Raw genomic sequence first — 26,459 nt, forward strand, 5'->3', positions numbered from 1 at the left:
ATGAAATTTGTTCTATTACTGTAAGTTCGATCCACCTCAAAGTTAGTGTACCTTGTTAAACTATTACTGTCTCCCTGTATGCCAACTGAAGTCTTAATATTAAGTATTGGTAAAATAAAGTTATTATTTCTCTTGATACTGACTTCATTAATCAAATTATCAAGAAATGTTTCTGGATAGCCACGTTCTGTAAACATACTCCTAAGGAGTGAACACTCATGGAAGAAGTCAGTGTCTAAAGTTGTCATCCTAGAGGCATGCACCAGTTGACCCTTTACCACTGACTTCTTTTGATGTAACGGGTGGTTACTAGAATAGTGGAGAAAGGTATTGGAATAAGTTGGCTTTCTATAGATTTTTGCTGTGTAACAGTTTAACTCATATTCTTTGTCCAAACTAATATCCAAAAATGCAATATGATTAGTACTAAAAGTAGATGTAAACTGTAAAAACTCTGTGGTAGTGTTCAAATATTGCACAAAACTAGTACTAATAGTTTCGTCACCATTAAGTAGGATGAAAATATCATCCAAGTAGCGAGTATAGAAGACCAGGGAGTCCTTGAAAGTATTACTAGAACTATTAAAAACATATTGCGACTCCCAATACGCCATGACACAGTTAGCAATACTGGCCCCACAAGGTGACCCCATTGCTACACCTACTTTTTGACGGCAAAACTTGTCTTGGAAGAGTACAAAGTTGTTAGTTAATACTATATCAATTAGTTCCATAACTAACCTAATCTCACTATTTGGGGCTCTGTATTTATTAAGCAAAATTCTGACCCATTCTATGGCTATTGTATGGGGGATACATGTGTACAGATCCTTAACATCAATAGTGAAGAAGTTGTTACTAGCATTAAAACTAATAGAATTAATCTTATCCAAGAAGTACCAAGAATCTTTACAAATTTGGACCTCTTGACAAAGGTATTTCTGAAGTATGACATCTACAAATTTAGCAACACAGTACGTAGGGGAACCCCTACTGTCGACCAAAGGTCTAAGAGGGGGGGGTTCCCTAAATCCTTATGTATTTTAGAGATACCAAAGATACACGGAAACCTAGGGTACAGGGTAACTAAATAGTTATAGGTGTGTTATTCAACTCTACCTTCGATGTATAAGTCTTCAATGAGGTTTTTAATCAAGTTGTAAGCTTTATTAACTTCAGTACGTGAACTCACTTCATAAGCTGGAGTGTTCAACAATTTGTGCATCCAGTCCTGGTAGTCAAAAGTATCAAAAATCACCAGTCCCCCTCCTTTATCGGGTTTACAGAACCGTAAATTGTGAGTTTTTATAAATAACAAAAGGTCACGTTCTTCCTTACTAATATTAAAAGGGGGTTGGTGTTTATGTATGTTATTGACTAAGTCCCGAATGTCAAATTCACATAGTTGTTCAAAAGTCTGCAAAATTGGAACTAGAGGTGGATTGAAAGTACTAGGAGTAAAAAGGGGGTTAGCAGAGGCACTTGTACTAACTAAATTATCAAAAATTAATTTAAAATTCAATTCCCTAGCAAATAATTTAATGTCTATAATAGTATTAACTAAATTAATAGACTATGTTGGGACAAAGGTGAGGCCTTTAGAAATGAATTCAACAAAATCTACACTAATGTTCACTGTTGAAAAATTATAAACCTTAAAGTCTTTAGCTTTATTCATAATAACTAAAGGATAAGGTCCAACTACTGCCTCATCAATCACAAGGTCAGTAGTCAAGTCTAAGAGTCCGTTAGGTGTTGAAAATGAGTCATTAGTTGAAAACTCGTCATCAAGACTGTTCACTGTAGTGTCACAGGGTTTAGCAGTTATTAAGTTTTGGTTTTGTTGAATTTCTGTTGATTGTTCCTTTGCTGGTAAATGGGTCAAATCAACTGTTTTGGCCTGGCACCCAGATCTGGTCCCTGTTGAAAATTTTGAAACTGATCACAGTTTTCGTTAGTTTTCTGGTTGTTGTTAGCACTACGCAGTCTATTACTCCAACTAGTGTTTACCACATTCCCCATTCCCCTGTCATTGGCAATTTGATCGTTATTGTCCAGAAAGTACATTTCACCAGTACTAGTCAAGTCATGTACTGAATTTTCTGAAATTTTACAGTTGTTAATACTAGAAGTACCAGTTTTTGGTATTTTATTAAACTGGCTGTTAGGTGACTGTTTTTTCCATACTTGAGCCGGGTGTGGAACCGGGTAAGCAGACTTGGTGTTGTACGCCTTACTGTCTCTTTCCAACTTCTTAGACTTGTTAAGTCTCAGTTTAGTCAAATAATGGTCGATGCTGGTAAATATACGACCATATTCGTATTTGTATCTACCAAATTCAAGATCAGATTGAATACCTTGGTCAAGTGTTGTTATACTATGAGACAGTTCCTCTACCCATAAACCATAATGTTTAATCATCAGGTTTAGTAGTTCTAAACCTTGTTTGTCAAACATGTCAATTAATTCTAAATGGAAGGCAGAGTTAGGTACTAAACCCGTAGGGTAGGAGTGCCGCCGTAAACCTTTTGGCACTATCCTATGAGAAATACACTCTCTAAAATGCGCAATTTCTAGCTGGAGTTTTCTTAATTTGACCAAGTGTGAATCAAAAGATTTCAGTTTGTACACTATATCAGAACTAATAGGAATGTTACCTTCCAGAAGAGTTAGTTCTTGCTGGTCATTTTGCGCATCTTGAGAGAAAGTGAACCCATCTTTTAGCCAAGAAGCAAGAGGGTTATCTTGCTTGCGGTCAGGTAGTCCATGTCGCCCAACCGTAAATCCAGGTTGTGGAGAAATTTGCGACTCAACTACAAGCGGAACTGGAGGGTTATTCAAACCTGTTCTTGTAGGTGCGGATAAATCTTTTACTTGGTTGACAACATCTTTAGATGTATTAGACAACTCTATACACTCGATCAATGAGTTGTTAGTAGAAGCAGTAGAATCGACATGGTGGAGAGCACTAGAAGCGTTGTTACACGGGTTTTGCACAAGAGTTCTTTGTTTTTGTGCACAATTGATGAAGCTGGAACAAGTAGATTTTTTCCTGTGTGGCCGAGTCAAGGTTCAATTGATTACGGCCACTATGAACAGGCGAAAGGGCTTGCTGAGATGTAGGTGATATTTGCGAATATAGTCTGTGCAAGTCACTTTGAGTAGTGTCGATTTGATCAAGTCTTTTAAAAATAGTATCCAGTTTATTCATGATGTTATCCAAAACATTAGCAGAGTTCAATACTCGATCCGTGTTGTCTATGCCAGCTGCCAAAACGGGAGGGTGGACTTGCCCAATACTATTAAGAGGTTTTAAAAGTTCAGGTGTACTGTCAGGCTTAAACGGAGAAGAGACAGTTGCTGTGCCTGAAGCCATAACTAACTGAGAAATACAAAAGAATGGCAAACAGACTGTGAAATCAAACACAAATCAGGTCCAACAAACAGAAACTCTAAACCGTGGAAAAATTCACTTAGAAATTCACTTAGAAATTAAAAATATAATCAAAATAGTAGGGCTAAAGTAAAACCGTTTATTTAAAGCGCTTTTCGTCTACTGTGAAAACGAGACTTCTTCAGAAACAAAATTCAAATCAATGTGAACCGCCATTTATATGTTCAGCTGTTCACGTTGAATTACATATTTAAAGTCACAGTGAAGTAATAATAAGGAAGTATATACTTTCACATCAGTCAACACAATAAACAAAATAACAATAATCAGTTATCTGCTTCTACTTCCACTAAAACATATTATTACATAGTATATACTACCTTATTATTACTTCACTGTGTCTTTAAATATGTGATTCAACGTGAACAGCTGAACATATAAATGGCGGTTCACTTTGATTTGAATTTTGTTTCTGAAGAAGTCTAGTTTTCACAGTAGACGAAAAGCACTTTAAATAAACGGTTTTACTTTAGCCCTACTATTTTGATTATATTTTTAATTTCTAAGTGAATTTCTCAGTGAATTTTTCCATGGTTTAGAGTTTCTGTTTGTTGGACCTGATTTGTGTTTGATTTTACAGACCTTGAACATCCCTTTCTTTGAAAAATTGCATTACATTGATCTAGCATGACTGTATCACAATGACATAAAAGAAACTCATTTATTCTGTTATTGTCACACTCCATAGGAACAACTTCATTTAAAGCATCCCCTAGATTTAATACAATCTATGTAGGCATAGCATAGAGCTTACACAGAATGTTACCATGTCTGTGTACATGGTTCCTTCTCAGCAGCATGCCATGCATATTAATCATGGCATGTTGCCGAGGAAGAGCCCTGGCACACAGTTATTGAATCAGTGTAGGGAGTGTGGTGCTAACTGTGTCTGCAGATGAGTAACACACATCCAGCACTGTCCAATTGTTTTGTATCAATGTAATGTAATTTATTTCTATTTCTTTAAATAGCATGTTTCCATGGCATGAAGTGCAGCAGTGTTAAGTGGTGCTGAGACACCTGCCAGATATCTAAAAATAGAAACCTGATGTATGTAATTATTTATCTAAAAGATCAAGTTTTAGAGTAGCTGAGCAGGTCTGCATGGCCCAGTGCTCAACACAGTGTAGGTGTAGCTCAGAGATATATATAAAAGTATAGCAAAATTCCATGTAGCTAAATGGGTAGAGTAATGGCCTCATGTGCAGTTGGTGCAGGGTTTGAATACGTGGAATGGCAAGTAAGTGTTTATTTTTAAAACATAAACTATGCAAATTAATTTTAAATCCTGGCCTGCTGCACTCAGCTAAGCTCTGCTAAGACCTGCTAAGAGGTGCTAAGCACTGAATAAACACAATAATGGCTGAAAATGTTTATGCACTGCTTGGATCTGCTTGGCTGGTCTGTGGTGCACTGCTAAGCATTGATAAGCATAAGGTCTTTGGGTTTTTGCACTGCTCAGCTGCTCTCATTTGCGAACTTCCAAGTGACTTGCAGCATTTTTAAATATTGCCCAATGGCATTTAAGAGTGGGAAAACAGGCTGTATTAAGCTCACTAGGTGGGAAAACAGCATAATTTGTTGGGATTCTATCTATGTAGTGACTATGGCTGGTGTTGGAGACTGTGCATGACTCCAGGCATAGCAGTGGGGCATTCAGGAGTCCAGGGTCATGGTTGGATTTCTGGTGAAAATCCATGATGACCAGCTACCAGGGTTCCAGGGCTCAGAGTGCAAGGTGTAGGCCTGGGACCAGCTGGCATGTAAACTCAACAGTGTGGCAGGCATCTCCCACACAGGTGAGCAGGTTTGTCACCACCATGATGACCTGAAGCATAGGAAGGGAGATCTCTTGGACATCTGTGTCCAAAACGCTCAGGCAAGGAATGCCCCGCAAGATTGTAAGTAGTTTTACCTTCGTTTTACCTAATCTGAATGTCCAATAAACTGATATGGATAATGGTGTGCTTCTCTCACAATAGCTGCAAAGGAGAGGTCTCGCAACATCGAGGTGCATGCCGGATGCTTGGCCAAGTTGCACTGTGAGTGTGGTGAGTAGAGATGTATTTTGCTATCTGTAGTCAAATAAGCAAGAAAAGGTAAACATTAACTGTGATTAGGAATATACAATAAAAATTGCATTGCAATGAATGTAGACTTACAGCTGTACTACAGTCAGTGCATACTGCCAACTATAGTGCCATAAGCATGGAAGAGTAAAGCATTAACTGTAATAAAGTATATGCTATAAAGTTTGTAGTGCAATAACTGTGGACTGACAGCTGTATTGCAGCACCTGCATAATGACAATTGTGCAATAAAATACTCAAAACTATACCATTAACTGTATGTGTCTCTATAAAAGTCTGTTGTGCAATAAGTGTGGAATTAGGGCTGTTTTGCAAGAAATCAATTATGACAATTGTTCTGCAATAAACACATTAAATAATATCAGTACCTGCTTGAAGGTATATCTAATAAAGTCTGTTGTGCAGTAAGTGCAGATTCAGAGCTGTTTAGTAAGAAATTAATTATGACAACTGTTCTGCAACAACACATGAGCCAAGAGCAATAACACCAAGGTAAATTGTGTACATCAGGATTGTATTGTTTTCACCATTGCATAGCAGCTACATGCATTCAAGCTGTGAAGTACGGTGCTGTAGTCAGCTATAACAGTGTAATAGTTGTAGTCTGCAAATAATAACCCATAATCAGATACTGTTTGTTGACTGCACAGATATTTCAACATACTAGCAATATATAGTGTACACCTGCATTCTATGTAGTAATGTATAAGTTACCTGCTATTGCCGCCATGCTTGACTTTCATGCATGTGTATTCAACAGTCACTGCAGTCTAGTACAAAATTGTGTTACTATTGTAAGGTCATATTTTGGTGCTAGGTGAGCTCTAGGTAAATATCAGTCAGTCAATAATCAGCAGTGACTCAGTACCTCACTTTGCTAAATGCTCTGTATGAAGTACATTTTGCCACACACAGACCAGAGTTTGAATCCAGTGCTATGTAGCACTAAATATTACAGTATCAGTCACGTAAAGTAAACAGATATTCTCTCCACAGAAACTACAGGTAAATGGGTGAGGTAGCCCATATTATGAGTAAAATAATTGTGTGTTTAGATGTCACAGACTGTTACTATCATTACCAGGAATGTGAAAATACAGCATAAAACAAAGGAAATAATAATAATAAAAATAATAAAATAAAGTGAATGATATAAAATGTGTAATCTTTCATATGACTGTATGCCTGGAGTGTCTGTTACAGGTTGCTGCAGTGAATTAATACAGTCGATGCAGATGTCCTCTACCATCACTGCTATTGACTTCTATCCCCATGCATGACAAGAAAGGCATGTAAGTTGTTTACTCTCTGTACTCTACAAATACATGTCTCTCAAGTGTCACACTGTCCTGCAATGTAATTACTAGTGCACAATCCCTCTGTCACAGATTTATCATTGACATGAATAAGTAAATAGCAAAGTATCATTACATCAACCCATAGTACACCTATGTAGTTACATAGGTCCACCTGATGTGCAAGTGTTCTGTGTAGTCATGTACCTGCAGTTGTTACTGCTTGGCCCTATCTGTCCCATGCAGATAGCTTGACAGGTATGTACATGCTACAGCAGCTATAGGGCACTGTTACGCAAAAAGAAAGGACAGACCTATAGAGTAGATAGCAGTACTGTTATCACCTATATATTCCATAATGGTATTAATGAACTGTATTTCGCTCTCTCACCACTCCTTATCTTCATATATTTATTATCATTATTCATTGGTTATGGTTTATTACTAACATATGTTGTTACATTAAACTGTATTTTGGGGCATGTGTTTTATTATTGCATGTATTAAAATGGTTGTATATTAGCATATCTTCTTGAATTACCTATTCTGTTGGCATTATGCCATAATTGTTACTGGCATGCTGTTAATATAATGTCTGTTCTCTTATTTATTGTTGTGTTTCACCTCATATGCATTGAAATGTAATGAGTTTATTTCCAGTGTTCTGGCATGCTGTTATTATCAACAATAGTTTTTTTCATAACTAACCAATACTTATTGCTATACTGCCATCACCATAGCATGTCAGGTTAAGCCAGTTCTCAGTGACCCCCCTACCCTACCTCAACTGGCTGTGGCACTGGATCCTAACACATCTGTGACCTAGACCGGTGGTGCCCCCTCCACTGGCCCTGCACCATCTTCAAGTGGAACTGCCTCAGGGGACATGACCCATCCCCCACTGGGAGCAGTGGAAGAGGGAGATAGTCACCCAAGATCAACTACTGGCCATGGTGTGCAGGATTGTTCATAGGAGCTATGAACGTCGCCTTTGCCAGATTGAGGGCAGAATGGATAACCTGGTGGGGCTGGTGGGTCTGTCACCCAGCCTCCAGAACAGCCACTTTCAGGGCAGTGAAGAAGCAGTGTCAACTGCCCATGGGTGGGAATCTCAGTCATGCTGCTGCCATCTGGAGGCACATACATCTCGGATTCCACAACGCCCTCCCCATCCAAGGTGTTTATCCCTTCATGTGTCACACGCCATCTCTGTCTGCTGTCTTGTCTGTCTGCAATTGCATGCTCTCCTACCCAACTAATCTCCCCACATGTGCCTATATCCCTTCCCCAACATTCCACTCTATCCTTATAAAACAAATGGATACCTGTCCCACAAAAATATATCGCCCCATACATAGCTCTCCATTTTGCCCATGTATCCACTGGACACAACTAATTTGGTCCAATTGGGTTGGCAACACATTTATGTTGTCCTCACCCCTCTTCAAATTCATTCACAAAATCTGTCAAAATGCACAGCTGTTGCTGTACAAGAAATAGAAAGCTATGGTTCTTTCCTACATCCATCCTGCACATCCCTACCTGCCTTTCACTATGTTTTTCCCCCTGTTTACCCCATTTCACTACTGTTCTATCAGCTCCTTTTTCTTTTCTTTTTAATTTTTAGAGTGAGTTTTCACAGAGCTAAATGAGGTGCCACACTGCACAAATCCACTTAAATGAGCCTTAATGTGCCTTCATGATCCTTTGTGTTTCTCACAGTATTAGACACTTACAAAATTATCACCCCTGCCTCATTTCAAACCCAGGCTCCTGTCAAATACAGCCTACTGCACTAACTCACTACACCACACAGATCTTAATTAAAATAGCTGTTTTCATCAAAACATACCGATTGCCACTGACAGACTGAAATTAGACCTAATGGGAAAAATGGGAGTGTACCTGGGAATCTGATGCAGAAATACATCTGTAGACAGTCAAATAAATAATAATGGCAGTACATGAGGCCTGGGATAGCAGGTAAATGTTCCCTTTTATCTGCAACATCTGTAAACACACCTGCTAAGGCATCAGTGCACAGTACATATGTTCAACTGGGACCCTGCTGTAGAACAATTGCTTTTGAAAGCCATGCGCATACTGATGGATGCAGACAATGTCTGTCACAGCCTGTATGTCTGCACATATATCTGGCAAATACAACTGCTCTACCACTGACTCAGTAGCTCAGTCTGTTAAATGCCTTACATGCAGTGCATTTTGCCACACACAGTCCTACGCTCAAATCCAGTGTGTTGCATGTCAGTTTCATTTTTGTGAATACAGCAAGTAATGACTGAGTCATGCAATTGTATTCCCCATAAGTTACTCCTACTGACGTTTTCTAAGTCAAAGGCCTGCAGGTAGGGACACACTGCACATATTCATATACCCTAACTTTATGTCACCTACTACCTTGCTATTGTTTTCTCCCTTTTTAATTTCTCCATATCGTTTGGGTTTCTAATACCATAATGGGAATGGACCCCATTTCTAAGTCAAAGTATGATTAAAGTTCCTGAAATTAGTATTGTTTCACTCTTTGATGGCAGCCAAAACAGCTCTTCACAGCACCTGCAGTGTGCCCAGTAATGACTCCTTCTGCAATTCGTACAGAGTTACATGTATTGGTAGCATATCTAAATATGATTGTAGACTCTTTTTATAAAACCTGTTGCTTCTACTACTATTGGAACTATCTGGCTATTTTTTTTCCATATTGTTCCCACTTCTGCTTGCAAATCCTGATGTTTTATGACTTTGTGTCTCTCTGTATGCAGGACACTGTAGCCACTGAGTGTGGCAATTTCAATGATCAATGTTACTGTTGTCTTCTTTTCATGAATCACTATATCCGGTTCTCTAGCATCTATCTTTTGAATTGTTGGTAATGGATGATCCCATCTGTTGTAGATGTCATAATTTTCTATGATGCTTTGTGACTCATGTTTCCAGTGTTTTTCAGCCACATCAATTCCATAATGTTTGCACAATACCAAGTGCAACAGTCTCGCCACATTATTATGCCTGTCAGTATACAGTCCTTCTGCCATTTATATGTCACAACCAGCAACAAGGTGTGCAACTGTGTACAATTCTGTTTTACAAAACCTACATTTCTCTGTTTCTCCCACATGGACTTTGTAAACCAACATGTACATAGCCCACTATCATGTGCCGCCAATATTAACCTTTCATCTCTTGGTTTGAATTTGCCTCTCCTTAACCATACCTGTGTTCATTCCTGAACAACATGAGGTTCTTCCAGAAGTTTTCTATAATTGCAATTATATTTATGCATTTTCTACATTTCTTGTCTTCTCATCTGGTCCTTCACCTCATATTCTTTCCTTTCCTTTGTTTTTTTTTTTTTTTTTTTTCAGATTCAGTTGCTGCCTGGTTTTTATCCACTTATTTTTTTGATTTCCATTCCTGCTTGATGCAGATATGCTTTTGCTAGCCTAAGCAGGGAAGTCATCTTAGATTTATTCTCCTCATATATCAAAACTTTCACTACATTTGGGTCTTTTGAAGTCAGCAGATATGTGTGGAATCCTGCAATTGCAGATCTATACATGTAATCAATTTCAAGGAGGCCCACCCCTTCTTCGGACCGGGGAATATATAAATATTGTTATACACTGATTTTTATAAATCATTTGGTCATCATGAAGCATCTTTCTTGTTTTCCTACTTAATCTATCCAAAATGTTTTCGGGCCAGTCAATTACTCCAAAACTGTAAGTTAGGACAGGAAGAGAAAATTGGTTTATAGCTTGGATTTTGTTCCTAGATGTCAACACTGTTTTCAGGATAAATTTAAGTCTTCTAAAGAACTCCTTACTAAGTTTTATTTCCATTTGCTCATGTTTTATTGTTGATCCTTCATCAATTCCCAAATAGGTATACACATCTTCTTGCTGAAGTTCTTTTATATCACATTCTTGCCCTAAACTGATGTTTTCTTGGTGCTACAGTTTTCCTGCTTTAAAAGTTGCTTTTGTACATTTATCAAGACCAAATGACATTCTTATATCATCTGAAAAAGTTTTGACAACTTGCAGTTGTACTTTTAGTTCCTCATCTGATGAGCTATACAGTTTTAAATCATCAGCAAAGAGAAGATAAGAAGTCTTTACACTTTGTTGTTTTCTAGGAGCCAAATTATAACCATGGCCTAAGCTTAATGAGTTAAGGGCAAGGCAGAAAAGCAACAGTGACAGAAACTCACCCTGAAATATCCCCCTTTGAATTTTTATCAATGGAGTAATAATTTGTCCTTTATTATGGCTTAATTACAAAGTGGTCTGCCACTTTTCTATGGTCACTGTAATGTAGTTGATCAGTACAGGGTGTATCTTATACATTTTAAGCACTCTTTTATCCATGAATGTGGGTACTAACAAATGCATTTTTGTAGTCCATCCATGCCATACTTGCATTCTTCCTCTTTTTACAGTTCTCCACTATGACTTTTACAGCAAATGATCCTTTGTTCTGTATGCCTTTCTTTTATTGCCCTTTTGTTCTATTGCCATAATTGAGTTTTCTTCTAAATAACTATAGACTCTGTCAGCATCAACTCCCATGTATAGATTATACATAATCGGAAGGCAAGTTATCGGTCTATAATTTTTAGGGTAGCTTGCAGGTTCACTTTTAAGTAGAAGCATTGTTTTCCAGTTGTTAGCCAGGCTGGTGTCTGTTTGGGGTGAGAATATAAATAGTTTTTAATCATGGCTAAATCTTTATGCAAAGATGTTATTACTTTTAACCAGAAGTTAGTTACAGCATCTGAGCCTGGGGGTTTCCAGTTTGAGGCTTTATTTAACTTTGTTTCAATCTCTCTGGCTGTTACTTCATCCCATTTAATATCCTGTGCCTTTAAACTTCTTATTCTTTCTTTCACTTTTTCTATCCATTTAGCATCTTTGTTATGTTCCACAGGATTTTCATAGATACTTTTCCAAAATGTATCTATTTCTTTTTTTTTGGGTGGTCTTTCAATTCCTTTTACCTGGTTCCCAATTCTTTATAAAACATTTTTGGGTCATCGATAAATTGCTTATTTTGTACTTTTCCTTTATATTTATTTGTATATCTTCTAAGTTTTTCTGCCTGTGCTGAGATTTTTAGTTTATTTGTGATAGTGCATGATATATCCTGATTTGTTCTAATACAGTGCATTGCTTTTATCACATATACATTTCTAAGTATTTTTGTTGATCTGTTCCCTCTTCTATACTCTTCTAACAGTGACACTTCTTGTCTTAGTTGCCTAATAGTTTTCTCTATTCGATACTTCCATTATGGTATTCGATTTCTCCCCTTTCTCTCCCTCACTACCCTGTGTTCTTGTGGTAGAACTTAATCAGTTATTAATTTAGCTGCACAGTAATATATCCTGTTTACTTCTGTTATATCACATGGATCTCTATGGACAGTCCTAATTATTGTGTTCATTTGTTTCTCAAACTTCTAACTTTTTGGGTTGTATTGACCTTCTGCAGTCTAGTTATTTCACTGATCTTAATATGTCTATCTATCTCTATTAATGTCAAATAACTCTTCTCTTTGCTCGTTTACTTCTAACCGGAGGGCACATTTTTTTGTTTTCCATTTCCTGCAGGAATTCTATAGAAAGTTCTATTGCATCTTCCTGTAGCACATTTTCTTCAGTTTCATCCTGTGCCATCCATTGCTCTGTCATATGGCAACTCACTGGCCTATCACTCCTCAACATGGACTGCATCAGAGGTTCCACAATTTCCTGCTCTTTCTCTTGGTGTCTAGCTTCAAGTGAATGTTTATACTGGTTTCTTGTGGAGGGATTCAAAATATCTTCATTTGGCACCTGACCATTTGCTTCCAATTATACTGCTTTCCCCTTAATGTGAAGTTCCATTGCTCTATAGTTTTGTGGTACTTTCTGAATTTGATTTTCTACAATGAATCCTTCACTTTGGAGGTACTCCATAACCTCAGTTTCTATTTCTTTAACTCCTCCATTGCTTATTTCCTTTTCTGCCTTTCCTCTGTGTTTTCTTATTTTTTGTATTGTAAAGTTTTCCATGTCTGGATTACTTTGCCTGTATTTCTCTTCAAATATCTTTGGCACTGCTCATTTTGTATTGATTAGTTTTGCTTTCTTCTTTGGATTGATATTACACCATATTAAGTCTCTTTTTCTTTCCCATGTCCATATTTCTTCTTCAGATGTCTTCTGATCTTCCTGTTTCTCTTTACTTTGGGGAATCCCTCCATCATGCTATGATGTAACCTGTGTTAGGCCTTCTACATCAAATCCTTTGCTTTGCAGGCACTCCATAACTTCATCTTCTATTTTTTAACTTCAACTTTACTAATATGCTTTTCTACATTCCCTCTCTGTAATATTATTTTTTATTGCAAAATGTTTCATATCTGGATGCCTTTGCCTGTATTTCTCTTTGAAAATCTTTGGAGCTGCCTTCTTTATGTTGATTCATTTGGCTTTCACCTTTGCATAAATAATGCACCATACCAATTTCTCTTTCTTTGCCATGTCCATATTTCTTTTTTATACTTTTCAAAAAATATCTAGATCTTTTTTGTTTATATTTTCATACTTCTTCATATGCTTCTTTTTCCAAACAGATCAAAGTTTCTTGGTCTATATACTGTTTTTCAAAATTCTGTTGTATTAATGACCACACATTTTTATTTGAAGCTTCTGACAGTTTTTCTTACGGAAGTATTTTTCTTTCCTCTAATTTGTCTCTTAATCTTATTGTATATCTTGTGTCTGGAAATTCTGGGCTTTTTGCATAATAGTAACAATGCATAATTTCTTTCTTATCCTCAATAGCCCACTCTATCATCTTTATGGCTCTTTTTTGGCCTATCATTATTTGTGTTTTTGTGGACTGCTACATCCTTCTACAACAGGGGGCCATCCTCCCCCTGGGCCCAGCCTGGCCCCATTGTAGGAATGTTTCCATATTTTGAGGACTCTACAATGTCATTTTTTCCCAGTCCTGGCACCAGTGCACTTGCCAGGATTAGGCACTTTTTTATTCTGTGTCTTGAGCACCCAGCTATTTTTTTTTTCATTTTGACCTACTTCTATCCATGATATATGCGATATAAATACAGTCTATATATCAGTGTCGCCTTGGTGAGATTTCATAGAAAACAGGGTCCACATAATGAAGGTACTCACAAAGGCTTGAGGATGAATTCAATTTCAGCACTACTACTCTCTTTTGCTTGCTGACTTTTCATCTCTCCATTCAGACCTGCTATTGGCTCTGTTGCATAACAGATGTACCTTAAGCACATGCCTCTATTGGACTGTAAATGGTACCCTTACCCTGGCTCTGCTGTAATGACAGGGCTGACAATGCTGCCACAGTTACATATACAGCTTGCTGGTTTTCAAAGTGTTTACACTCCCCCATGTGTCCTAGGCTGCAGCAGTACCTGCATCCTGTAGCATACGTATGTTAAGGTATCAGCTACAGACTGATCATACTTTTACATGTCTATCTCCCTTTACTGACCTCAACCCAAAATGTTTGCCAGCAAACTGCCAGATGACCATCGGTATTGTCATTGGACACTGACCAAACATATGAGGCAAAATTGTGGACATACTTCATACTTTTCTACAGTTAACAGTATGTGTACTTACCCTTTGTGATGCTGTAGTCTCCACACCTCAGTAATGTCCATCTCAAAAACTAGGAAAGGGGACAGGGCCTACATGAAGGCCTTATATATTGCACTGTTTTCTCATGTCATAGGCTAATGATAGTGCAGTACAGCTGTTTTGGATGCAATTAGCAAATCTGAGCCACAGATTGGTGCAGAGGCAATTGCCTGTTAATGAGCATTACCTAAAAAGGTGCGCAGCTTTTTATGGGGAACAGGTTTGTATGTGGTTTACTCACACAGATAGCATATGTGCAAAGCATTTGCAGAGGAATGCTTCAGAAAAAGGAATACATCAGTCTACCACGTATGCACTAGATTTCCCCATAAAACAGGATGCAGATGGGAGGATGGAGGTATGGGGAATAGGGATTAAAACAGTAGGCTTGTATTATGTCTATGATAATGACATGTCATTGATATTTTGCTGTCCAACATCTACAAGCATGCCTTTCAACTGTCCCTGCTTTGAATCACATATCTGGTCTGTCCCTGTCAATCTCTCCTACAACGGCCGTCTGTTGTAGTAAAGATAGTGGATTACACATAAGACAAAGTGACACTAAGTAAAGGTGTACACTCCTGTAACATCAAACAGTGTATTGTAATTCACCTCCTCTCAGTCTGTCAATGTCACACATAAATAGTACTAACATTGTAAAAGTGTCCCTGAATGTCCACGGTGTACTCCGGCTAAGTATCTCTTTCATGGACATTCGTCCCTGTCTTGTTGAGTGCTATGGCTAACATACTTCTCAACCTCCTACAGTAAGAAATCAGGACAAAGCCATAATTAATGGGGGGGGGCAAAGGCCCAAACTCAGTGACAGAGTATACATATTGGCTGTACAAAATAAGAATGTGAATAGACTAACAGGTATTACTGTGGCATAAGTGTTTTCTGAGGGTCTGACGTGTGACAGTTAGATTCTGTTTTATTTTCTGACAGCAACCATCAATGATTGGACAACCATTTGTCAGGCATCCACAAGTTTGTGCAAAAGGGACCACGTCTATGAGGGAAATGCTGACATTCTCCAAACATCTGTATAGCTGAGAGGTCTGATGCCTACAGGGAACATATACTACAGCAGTTTTGCATTGCTTTCTGTCATTGTTGCACACTGGTGTTGCTGGACTGTCCCCATATAGTTGTTACAATAGCATGCTGCTATTTATCTGACAGTGGCCGTATGGCATATTAGTGGGTATTTGCCCATGGGGACACACCACAGTAGACCATAGTGATGGGTGTAGAGACATACAGCCGAATCTGTCATGACACACAGGGATATTACCCAGTATTGCTACTCTCTTGGTGATAGTCACACATGTAATGTGTTGCCAGACTATGGGGTATGACATGTGAGGGAGCAGTGAATAGTGCAGACTATTATGGGTGTGCAGTGTCTACACATACTGAGCATCCACATATCTGGTCCTATAATGTGTTCCCCTCTTGTTGTCTGTACCGATGGAGATATCCACCATTTTCATCTGCAGAGAATGATGCCATACTGGATGTCTTCAGACTCCACCATCACAACCTGCTTTCCAGGGGTCACCACAATCATGAACAGTGGGCAGCACTGTGAAGCAACCTTGTGAGGGCTGCTAATCAGGCTGGCCAACAGGACAGGACCTAAGAGTGGGTCAGACACCAGGCCACAGATATGGTCAATGCTGTACGTCAAAGGCAGCTGCTGTTGCCAGGGATCATGCTGCCACTGATGGAGGGTCTAAGATACAACAACCATTCATGGCCACAGAGAAATTCCTGGTGAACCTAGGATCAGCCAACAGCTCCCAGCAATCCATCAGGTCATATGCCCTGGAGGTGGGTGCCACAGTGTCCACATCAGAGGATTGCCCAAGTAAGCTTACTGTGTTCACCAGTATATTACTGTATCAGTCACTGTGGCAGGCTCTACAGACCAGTACATGGATTTCAGGTCTATGTGCATTGGTGGGGGGGTTGGCTTTTACCCACCGTTGTGCACACATACTCAGAATGTCAGCAATAAAGCCAGTATCACATTAGCTACTGTACATGTGGATATACATACATATTGCCTTGTAACACTACAACATTTAGTGATGCTGACAATACCTCTCCCTCATCTTTTCATAGGTCTGTCAGGTGTGGTCGGAGCCCATGGTCCTGTACCTGCTAAGTGTGATACTGTTGTTTAACATACCATATATAACCTATGAAAGTTAAGGGCTGCTTTTTTGCCTTATGCACAATTTTTGTGCTTAGCCAGAGTAGACTAGTTATATGTTCCATTTTGAAGCATTTAACTACAGTGCATAGCCTAGGGAATGGCAGGTGTATATTTGTACAAACATCAGCATGTTTGCACTTATAGTTATGAGCAACTACACATGAGAAAATTATTCCAAGATGCCCGTTCAAAGACAATAGGGAGATTGTACATACCTGAGGCAGTGATACTACAACAGGCATATCATTCTCAAGATAGGTGTACTGGGATTTGTGTGTAGTTCTATCAATGTCATATTGCATACCTCACAGATGTATTGTACTGGCAACGTTTACCGAATGTAGGTGATGTGTATGTTATACAGGGCCTGAGTTGTCTGTGCATCTTATTGCAAGTCTGTGTGCTGTGCATGGGATCAGAGATGAGAAGATTTGCGATTTGGGACGTGTAATGCAGTTGTGGATCCTCATCTGTATGATTCTGTGTGGATTAACTTATGTAATAGTGTAGGTAGTAATGTACTGCTTTTGTCTTGCTTCTCACAGGTGAACAGTAGGGTTGGAGTCTATCTCTCTCACAACCTGTCATTGTCGCATCAGACTCTGATGATGGTGGTGGCCATAGTGAGGCACAGATGGGGTTGTCGGGGGCTAAATCTGTCCCAGAGGTTGACATCCCTCTTCTGACCCCATTGTTCCCACACAGGGTCAATATGACCACACATACCCAGCAACTAGAGGCCACAGATATTGGACAGTCAGAGGGTGGCAACATAGTGCAGGACAATGTGAGAAGTATGGCATCAGTGAGTGTGGACACTGGCCATAACCAGAGAGCTGGTGAGATCCCACACAGGCAGATTGACTTGGGTGCTTGAAGTTGGACTGCTGCCCATCCACCTCCTGTTGTAGGTGTCACATAATGGGTCACTCGCCACATGTTTTGGGGTGTTATGATTGTTGAAAACTTCATCTTACATGGTGTAACCGCATTTGTTTGCTTCAATAACACTCGCACCATTTTATGAATGGAAGGGGACGCCTTGTTTCTATGCTCACATATTGTATTATTTTTTACAACGTTTTCAGTTATAATAACGCCATCCTAAAGTCATTTGCCAGTATATCCATATAGCTATACATGCCCTCATTCCAAGAAGCATTTCAGCGTTTTTTTCGTGGTATCTTGGTTTGTTTTGCTGAGGGAATATATCTCATGACAGGAATCATTATATGTGATTATATTGGCTAACGAGTGTTTTTCAGCTGAATGTGATTGCAACAATACAAGTTGATTTGTTAAACTCTAACACAGAATCCATTTCCTACAACACAATTATGGAACTATAAACTTTCCTACAGAAGCATTCGAACTTGTTGGTTTGGATGCAAATATTGGGAACCAACTAATTCTGGACCTTTTTTTCACTGTTCAAAAATTTTTTATTGTGTCATCATTCTCATATAGCAAACAGCAGCTGTGGTTTATGTTGGAATCTAGGAAATTGGGGATCATTGTTGTATGAAACTGGGTGTGGCAACATCTTAACAACTTCTTTTCAAAAGCAAAGACATATTGTTTTCTTTGTTTTTTCCAATAGGATGACTACTAGTTATTAGACAAATGTGAAATGTTACAATCAATATGTTTTATATTTATGTGGAATGATATAAATGTGCTTAAATATTTCTAAAGGGATTGAACATACGCACATTTTCAAGTTATATGTGCTTATGGTTGGGATGTATTCTTCTGTCATGTTGAGATTAATGGATTGGTAGACTGTTCCATAGGTTTTGGACCAACATTGAACTTTGATTGTGGTTCCGATACCAGCTTATTTAAATAACCTTTATACGTTTAACATACAATTGTGACATATTATTTCCAGTGATTAAATATATAGGAATCATTATTTTTCTCTATATATTTTCAAGCCATATGTACATTCTTTGTCATATTGGGACGTTCAGATTTAGGTTTAATACACTATTGTGGTATAATACAACTGCCTTCAACAACTTTTCCAGTTATTAAACATATAGGAATCATAATTTTTCTCTATATATTTCCTAGCCATATGTACATAATTTTTTTTTTGTTATATTGGGACCTTTAGATTGGACAAACTAGATACAAGCTGTAGATTGCCTTACAGGTTTGGGATCAATATTTAATGACCCCAAATATTTTCTTCACAGTGGTTATTGCCATACTGTGATACTCAACCAGTTTGACTAATATCCATAGGCCCAATCTACAACATATTTACAATATTAATATTGATTATTACATTGCAGAGCCTTTTAAGAAACATAAGGCCCTATTTTATACCCTGTTGGGTTATTACACACAGTAATTTATAGCACAGCATATTTAACCATCCACACTTGTATACTGATCTTTTCCAATCAGGATTCTTTCTAGAGTTATGTAGTTTAATGAAGTCCATTTCCTCACAAATATTGATAACAGGATTTTGGCACTATTTTTGGTGGATATAGGATTTACCTCTTTGATAAGTTGGTTGATTTTCAGACTGAATATATAAAATTTGATGTCCAGCACTTTTGACAATTTATAGCACATATATTTTTTGATTTGTTCCTACAAATATTCAATTCTTCAGTTGTGGTCTGTTTAGACCCACTTATTCACAGCTTATTGTCATGGATCTAGAAACAATACTTCATCGGCTTTGTGCCAATAAAAATGATATTGGTGTCTTTGGTATACCAAACGAGAATGGTATTCCACAACTTATAGATCCAGTTGATGGCTGCAACAGTGCTTTTCAGAAACTTGGTAAAAGCATCAAAAGTTTGAGATCCAATATATGGCATTTGAGGCTTTTCAAAGCTTATTTGAACAAGGAAATAACCCCTAGGGGTTTGAGAATCAAAATTCAACAACTAGTAAGTAAAATTGATGAAACCTTGTCCAATGAATGGTATCTAGCCCAAAAACAGGCATCCATGAACTTTGAATACTGAGTTCATATTATGACCGAACCATTGAAACAAATATCAAAGAGGTTGGTGAACTGTGCAATGAAGCTAAAGCTTATGAGGGGCACTCACAATTTCCTATATGTCTCAATAAGCTGTCAAAAGACCTGCTGGTTTTTGAAAAACAAACAAAGGATAAAAAAATTTAAAAATTCAATAGGGATCTAACCGACTATCAAAAAGGGTGACCCTTTGATACCACCAAAAATGTTAGGTTTATTCATACCAGACAGAGTCCTGGTATGAATTTCAAGAAAAGACCCAGATCTATATTGAAAGGGTCCAATACGTACAGCAGTACATCAACAGATGATTCCTTCATTACAGACACTAAAGGGATCAACATTGGAGAATCCCTGGTTCCTAAAAAAGTTAAGAACCAAGCCCACCCTTTAAACATTCTAGGAGGAGGGGTGGGAGAAAACACAGAGGGTACAAAAATAGACACAATCGAGGGTCTCATTCAAACATTTATGAGACAATAGATGGTAATATTTTGAATATTTCTCAAACTGTTATAACTGAGGACCAAAATAAACTTTTAAATAAAGGTTAGAATTTTGTTCCGGGGTTTTTTGTTGATGAGTCTGACATAGTGAATGACATTAATGATTTTTTGTCGCAGGATCAACCTTAAACTATTTTTTGAATACAGAACTGACTCTCAAAGATCTAACAAATTTAAATTTCACAAATCCAAATTTGTACCACCTATGAACAGTATGTATCAGTCTTTCAACAAGCGGTACTCAAAGACATACACTTTAAATTGGATCAGTTTTTGCCCTTGAAACACAATTTAACCAACACTGAACAACAGGCATAGCAGCAGCTTAGGGACAATAAAAATATTAAACGATGAAAACACTGTGACAAGGACAAACGCACCGGACAGCCAAGTAATATGAAAACTTTTAATTTTTAGGTTAAACGTTAAACAATCCACCACGTTTTTCGTCAACAACCTGGAAGACTTCATCAGACAAATCACAATTAAATTAACACTCTTTTATATACTGACAGAATTTGAATCACCCAATAAAATCCATTAAAACCGATCCTCATGAATATATATAAAGAAACTCTCATCCAAACAAATAGAATGGAATACATTTGAAATGCATCACTAATTTGCAAATACATGTATTTTTATACAATATTTTAAATGCTAGAAGCAGTAAATAATTGATTAAAAACTTATTAAAAATATTTTCTTAAAACCTTTTGTTATATATGTATTCATGTATAAAATTCATATTTTTTTAAAAAACAGCGTTTGAAGCCATAGTACATTCATCAGTGCAGTAATACTCCCATCTAGTGGTCAAAAGTGGTAATTAATACCTAATTCCCACAATAACAGAAAACATGAATCGAACATAAATCAAAACCTATAACATAATAAATCAACTGAAGATACCCTAATATATATACTAGTTTAAATGCTGAAACCCAAAAGGCTATTAATTCATAAATATATGTGTGTGTGATTCTGTAATGTAACAATGTAATAATAGATACTAAACCTTAAAAATATATAAAAATATAGATATGAATGTATTATCATATAAATATATACACAATATATAAATATAAATGAATATTAAACTAGTAAATGTAAATGTAGTATATAAATAGTATAAACATGATATAAAATGAATAAATATATAAAATATATACAAATATGGATATACTATCAGAGGGTGGCAACATAGTGCAGGACAATGTGAGAAGTATGGCATCAGTGAGTGTACACTGGCCATAACCAGAGACTGGTGAGATCCCACACAGGCAGATTGACTTGGTGCTTGAAGTTGACTCTGCCATCACTCCTGTTGTAGGTTCACATAATGGTCACTCCACATGTTTTTATATTTGAAAACCATTAATGTGAAACGCTTTTTTAATAACACTGACCTGTAAGGGGACGCTTGTTTCTATGCTCACATATTGTATTATTTTTTACAACGTTTTCAGTTATAATAACGCCATCCTAAAGTCATTTGCCAGTATATCCATATAGCTATACATGCCCTCATTCCAAGAAGCATTTCAGCATTTTTTTCGTGGTATCTTGGTTTGTTTTGCTGAGGGAATATATCTCATGACAGGAATCATTATATGTGATTATATTGGCTAACGAGTGTTTTTCAGCTGAATGTGATTGCAACAATACAAGTTGATTTGTTAAACTCTAACACAGAATCCATTTCCTACAACACAATTATGGAACTATAAACTTTCCTACAGAAGCATTCAAACTTGTTGGTTTGGATGCAAATATTGGGAACCAACTAATTCTGGACCTTTTTTTCACTGTTCAAAAATTTTTTATTGTGTCATCATTCCCATATAGCAAACAGCAGCTGTGGTTTATGTTGGAATCTAGGAAATTGGGGCTCATTGTTGTATGAAACTGGGTGTGACAACATCTTAACAACTTTTTTCAAAAGCAAAGACATATTGTTTTCTTTGTTTTTTCCAATAGGATGACTACTAGTTATTAGACAAATGTGAAATGTTACAATCAATATGTTTTATATTTATGTGGAATGATATAAATGTGCTTAAATATTTCTAAAGGGATTGAACATACGCACATTTTCAAGTTATATGTGCTTATGGTTGGGATGTATTCTTCTGTCATGTTGAGATTAATGGATTGGTAGACTGTTCCATAGGTTTTGGACCAACATTGAACTTTGATTGTGGTTCCGATACCAACTTATTTAAATAACCTTTATACGTTTAACATACAATTGTGGCATATTATTTCCAGTGATTAAATATATAGGAATCATTATTTTTCTCAATATATTTTCAAGCCATATGTACATTCTTTGTCATATTGGGACGTTCAGATTTAGGTTTAATACACTATTGTGGTATAATACAACTGCCTTCAACAACTTTTCCAGTTATTAAACATATAGGAATCATAATTTTTCTCTATATATTTCCTAGCCATATGTATATAATTTTTTTGTTATATTGGGACCTTTAGATTGGACAAACTAGATACAAGCTGTAGATTGCCTTACAGGTTTGGGATCAATATTTAATGACCCCAAATATTTTCTTCACAGTGGTTATTGCCATACTGTGATACTCAACCAGTTTGACTAATATCCATAGGCCCAATCTACAACATATTTACACTATTAATATTGATTATTACATTGCAGAGCCTTTTAAGAAACATAAGGCCCTATTTTATACCCTGTTGGGTTATTACACCCAGTAATTTATAGCACAGCATATTTAACCATCCACACTTGTATACTGATCTTTTCCAATCAGGATTCTTTCTAGAGTTATGTAGTTTAGTGAAGTCCATTTCCTCACAAATATTGATAACAGGATTTTGGCATTATTTTTGGTGGATATAGGATTTACCTCTTTGATAAGTTGGTTGATTTTCAGACTGAATATATAAAATTTGATGTCCAGCACTTTTGACAATTTATAGCACATATATTTTTTTGATTTGTTCCTACAAATATTCAACTCTTCAGTTGTGGTCTGTTTAGACCCACTTATTCACAGCTTATTGTCATGGATCTAGAAACAATACTTCATGGGCTTTGTGCCGATAAAAATGATATTGGTGTCTTTGGTATACCAAACGAGAATGGTATTCCACAACTTATAGATCCAGTTGCAACAGTGCTTTTCAGAAACTTGGTAAAAGCATGAAAAGTTTGAGATCCAATATATGGCATTTGGGGCTTTTCAAAGCTTATTTGAACAAGGAAATAACCCCTAGGGGTTTGAGAATCAAAATTCAACAACTAGTAAGTAAAATTGATGAAACCTTGTCCAATGAATGGTATCTAGCCCAAAAACAGGCATCCATGAACTTTGAATACTGAGTTCATATTATGAACGAACCATTGAAACAAATATCAAAGAGGTTGGTGAACTGTGCAATGAAGCTAAAGCTTATGAGGGGCACTCACAATTTCCTATATGTCTCAATAAGCTGTCAAAAGACCTGCTGGTTTTTGAAAAACAAACAAAGGATAAAAACATTTAAAAATTCAATAGGGATCTAACCGACTATCAAAGAGGGTGACCCTTTGATACCACCAAAATTGTTAGGTTTATGCATACCAGACAGAGTCCTGGTAGGAATTTCAAGAAAAGACCCAGATCTATATTGAAAGGGTCCAATACGTACAGGAGTACATCAACAGATGATTCCTTCATTAGACACTAAAGGGATCAACATTGGAGAATTCCTGGTTCCTAAAAAAGTTAAGAACCAAGCCCACCCTTTAAACATTCTAGGAGGAGGGGTGGGAGAAAACACAGAGGGTACAAAAATAGACACAATTGAGGGTCTCATTCAAACATTTATGAGACAATAGATGGTAATATTTTGAATATTTCTCAAACTGTTTTAACCGAGGACCAAAAGAAACTTTTAAATAAAGGTTTGAATTTTGTTCCGGGGTTTTTTGTTGATGAGTCTGACATAGTGAATGACATTAATGATTTTTTGTCACAGGATCAACCTTAAGCTATTTTTTGGATCCAGAACTGACTCTCAAAGATCTAACAAATTTAAATTTCACAAATCCAAATTTGTACCACCTATGAACCGGAATGTATCAGTCTTTCAACAAGCGGTACTCAGAGACATACACTTTAAATTGGATCAGTTTTTGCCCTTGAAACACAATTTAACCAACACTGAACAACAGGCATAGCAGCAGCTTAGGGACTATAAAAATATTGTCATCACTCAGGCCAATAAGGGTGGGGCAGTAGTTATCATGGATATGGATTATTATCTGGGGGAGGGAAATGGACAACTTTCCAACCCTTCCCATTACATGAAGATGCCTATTGACCCCACTCTCAACTTTAAGCAAGAAATTGACAACTGATACAGTGAAGGCACATTTGACAGTACAGGATACACAGAAACAAACATTATACCTGCTCACGAAGATACAGAAATTTCTCAGCAAACCCCCTGGAAGATCAATTGTATCTGGTATGGGTTCATTAACAGAACCATTATCAGAGTTCCTTCCTTACTCTATATCTCAAACCATTACTAGGCCTGATTCGTGCCAGAATACAGGATTATTATTGCTGACAACCAACTAGAACCCGACTGGTTACTCTGCACCCTGGATGTCAAGGCTTTATACACGAACATACCACATTGGGCTGGATTGAAAGCCCTTAAATTTTGGTTAGACAAATAACAACTTTATCCCGCAGGTTTCAACACACTCTTGGTCTGCATGGCTGAACATGTTCTCAATAAAAATGTTTTCTACTTTCAGGAGAATGTTACTGGCAGCTTAAAGGCCATGGGGCATCTTTTGCCACCATAATGAACCTATTTATGGGATATGTTGAAGAAAATCTCATTTATGACTCTACACATAATCTGTATCTTGAGGAACTTGACATTTGGCACAGATATTTGGATGATTGTTGGTTGGTTTGGCTTCTGATGAAGACTATTAGCATCATTTGTTCTATACCTTAACCAGAACATATGGGGTATTGAATTTTCATCCACTCATGACAAAAATGATTAATTTCCTACATGACCATAACCAGGAATTGATCACACTTATGTAGTAAAACATTCCACAAATACCCTCAGTACAACAGCTTACTACATGCAACCAGCATGCATCCCAACCATATCATCTGAAATATACCCAAGTCTCAGTTCCTTAACATTCAGAATCTGTTCTTCAGATAATGATTATGAATCTTAACAGGATCTGGCTAACAGGTTTAGAGCTAGGGGCTATCAAGAACTTGACATCCGGGGTGCTCAACAAGTTGCTTTTAATTCCACAAGAACCTCCCTCCTCGAATACTCTGATAATACTTGAAAAGAACAGGATGAATCTATTCGTTTCATCACAACATTTGGATGTAACATTAACCTTATTAGAAATGTTATATCCAAGCATTGGAATATCCTTACTGCCAATGAGGAGCTTACACCTTGGATTGGTGATGTATGTAAGTATGGATACAGAAGGGGGAGGACATTGGGATCATTCTTTTCACATTTCAAGAGAGCCAGTTCAGCTGGAGCCATACACAACCAACTAACTATGACAGGCGACAAATTATGGGGCACATGCCATTGTGGTCATTGTTCATCTTGTCCATTCATCTTTACATCAAAACATTTCACTAGCAAAAATACCGATAGAATTTTTTATATAAAATTTTTTGGCAATTGTAACAGTGATTGGGTGGTATATCTTCCAACATGTTCATGTGGTTCATTCTATGTTAGACAGACTTCCACCACCGATTATGTATGTCTGAACACCTAGTGACATACTAACTAGGAGGACACTAATGCCCTATTCACATCACACACAACACAATTCAGTCAGGTTCCAGTTTACCATCATTGCCAGAATTTTGGGTGAAAGATCCAACAAACAAGGATGGCATTCCATTCTAACTAAAAAGAGAAGTATTGGATCATCAAACTGTGGGCCTTGTTTTACCCGGCTTGAATGATCATTTATAAAGTCATATATTTTATTTAAGTTTTATTTATCACAATGCACAATGTTATTTTATTTTATTGTATAACTTTATATGTTCTCTTTGTCTCTCATATAGGAAACAATTTCAATGTGGGAAGAACATCTTGGGAAGAATCCTATTGGATGACTCATGCTATATATGTATGT

Source organism: Protopterus annectens, chromosome 5.part1, assembly GCF_019279795.1.
Source record: "Protopterus annectens isolate FY-2018-M chromosome 5.part1, PAN1.0, whole genome shotgun sequence".
NCBI lineage: Eukaryota > Metazoa > Chordata > Ceratodontiformes > Protopteridae > Protopterus > Protopterus annectens.